The 2827-nt window shown below is 51.1% G+C and overlaps 1 pseudogene; it reads left to right on the plus strand.

The window, feature by feature from the left end:
• The first annotated feature begins 256 nt into the window (after positions 1–256).
• On the plus strand, positions 257–2440 carry LOC101613319 (annotated as a pseudogene).
• Positions 2441–2827: the final 387 nt, after the last annotated feature.

Here is a 2827-nt window from a genome sequence, read left to right on the forward strand (position 1 = left end):
TGCGGTCAAGGGAATTATCTGTGCTCCACCTTCCTTGAGAAAGATTCTCGTGCTGCAAACAAGTGTGACCAATGGACAGCTTTATGTGTCTGCTATGGAATTTAATCCAGACCAATAGTCTTTGCAAGCAAGTGTCATTAACCACTAAACCATCCCCTTAGCCCTTCTCTATGATTTTCCTTGTTTATATAGTAATACTTACAAGAGAGCTAGTATTCATTGCCAACTAAAAAGCTAAAAGAGAGTGGCGAGGCCCAATTTCCCGAAAGAACGGTAACCTCCCCCTGTGGTTCATCATCACCATGCCCTCCGACCTGGCCAAGAAGAAGGCAGCCAAAAAGAAGGAAGCTGCCAAGGCGTGACAGCGGCCCAGGAAGGGGCATGAAGAAAACGGAGATGCCGCCACAGAACCGCAGGTGGCCGAGGAGAGAAACGAGAAGGCCAATGGCAGATACACCACAGAAGTGGATTTGCTGACCAAGGAACTAGAGGACTTTGAGATGAAGAAAGCTGCTGCCCGAGCTGTCACTGGTGTCCTGGCCTCTCACCCCAACAGTACTGACGTCCACATTATCAACCTCTCACTCACCTTTCACGGTCAAGAGCTGCTCAGTGACACCAAACTGGAATTAAACTCAGGCTGTCGCTATGGCCTCATTGGCTTGAATGAAATTGGCAAGTCCATGCTGCTCTCTGCCATTGGGAAGTGGGAGGTGCCCATCCCGGAGCACATTGACATCTACCATCTGACCCGAGAGATGCCTCCCAGTGACAAGACACCCTTAGAGTGTGTGATGGAAGTGGACACTGAATGAGCCATGCTAGAGAGGGAGGCAGAGCGGTTGGCTCACGAGGATGCAGAGTGTGAGGAGCTCATGGAACTGTATGAGTGCCTGGAGGAGCTGGATGCCGACAAGGCCGAGATGAGGGCCTCGCGAATCTTGCACGGCCTGGGTTTCACGCCTGCCATGCAGCACAAGAAGCTAAAAGACTTCAGTGGGTGCTGGAGAATGAGGGTCGCCCTTTCCAGAGCCCTCTTCATCCGGCCCTTCATGCTGCTCCCTGATGAGCCCACCAACCACCTGGACCTGGACGCCTGTGTGTGGCTGGAAGAGGAGCTCAAGACTTTCAAGCTCATCTTGGTCCTTGTGTTGCACTCCCAGGATTTCCTGAATGGGGTCTGTACAAACATCATCCATATGCACAACAGAAGACTGAAGTATTACACGGGTAATTATGATCAGTATGTGAAGATGCCTCTCTAGCTGGAGGAGAACCAGATGAAGAGGTTGCACTGGGAGCAAGATCAGATCGCACACATGAAGAACTACATCACCAGGTTTGGTCATGGCAGTGCCAAGCTGGCCCAGCAGGAGAAGACACTACCGAAAATGATGGCATCTGGACTGACAGAGAGGGTTGTGAGCTACAAGACACTCTCATTTTACTTCCCACCACGTGGCAAGATCCTACCACCCGTCATTATGGTACAGAATGTGAGCTTCTAGTACACAAAAGACGGGCCTTGCATCTACAATAATCTAGAATTTAGTATTGACCTCGACACACGAGTGGCTCTGGTAGGGCCTAACGGTGCAGGGAAGTCCACTCTTTTGAAGCTGCTAACTGGAGAGCTGCTGCTGAAAGATGGAATGATCCTGAAGCATTCTCACATCAAGATAGGACATTACCACCAGTACTTGCAGGAACAGCTGGACTTGGACCTGTCCCCTTTAGAGTACATGATGAAGTGCTACCCAGAGATCAAGGAGAAAGAGGAGATGAGGAAGATCATTGGGAGATGTGGCCTCACTGGGAAACAGCAGGTGAGCCCAATCTGGAATCTGTCAGATGGACAGAAGTGCAGAGTGTGTCTGGCCTGGCTGGCCTGGCAGAGCCCCCACATGCTCTTCTTGGATGAGCCTACCAACCACCTGGACATCGAGACCATTGATGCACTGGCAGATGCCATCAATGAGTTTGAGGGTGGCATGATGGTAGTCAGCCATGACTTCAGACTCATTCAGCAGGTTGCACAGGAAATTTGGGTCTGTGAGAAGCAGACAATCACCAAGTGGCCTGGAGACATCCTGGCCTATAAGGAGCACCTCAAGTCCGAGTTTGTAGACGAGGAGCCCCAGCTCACCAAGAAGACCCACAACGTGTGAGCCCTTAGCCAGGCTGGGGTCAGGAACGCCACCTGGAGACGCCAGCTGCCACCTGACCAGCCGCTCAGGACAGGCCCCCAGGGCCCATCCCACATTGCTGCAATACTGCCCTCGGCCTCTCCCCGCCTCTGCCTGCCTTCGCTGCACTCTCACTTCCAGCCGGACAGCACCTGTCCGTTCCCCACCCTCCTCCACTTAGGGCTGCTGTCTGGCACTGGACTTGCCTGGGTGTTCCCTCCAGCCCCTTGCTGGTTACCTTGCCCTGAGAGATGCAGCCAAAGGTACCTGGGATAACCCATAGACCCATGTCCTGTGTGGCCCATGAAAGAGTTCAAGAGCCTCAATTTCTGGGTTTTGGTGATGTTGGAGGAATGCCTCCCAGCCCACCACCCCCACTCCTTACTGCTTCTGATTCAGAGCTCTGGACCAGGGCCTTATTCCTGGCCAGTTTTTTAATTATTTAACAGTGTAACTTTTAGACATGTGTGACATCCACAAAGTGTCCAATAAAGAATGAGGAAGCCACGGTCAAAAAAAAGAAAAAGCTAAAAGATATATGAATCAAGAAACTTCAGAATAATGATGACCAATGGCAATGGTAAGCAAAATTAGATTTAAGCTTTCTACACATGAATTGTAGGCTCTAGAAAAGCATGGGG

The sequence above is a fragment of the Jaculus jaculus genome, chromosome X (genome assembly GCF_020740685.1).
Source record: "Jaculus jaculus isolate mJacJac1 chromosome X, mJacJac1.mat.Y.cur, whole genome shotgun sequence".
Taxonomy (NCBI): domain Eukaryota; kingdom Metazoa; phylum Chordata; class Mammalia; order Rodentia; family Dipodidae; genus Jaculus; species Jaculus jaculus.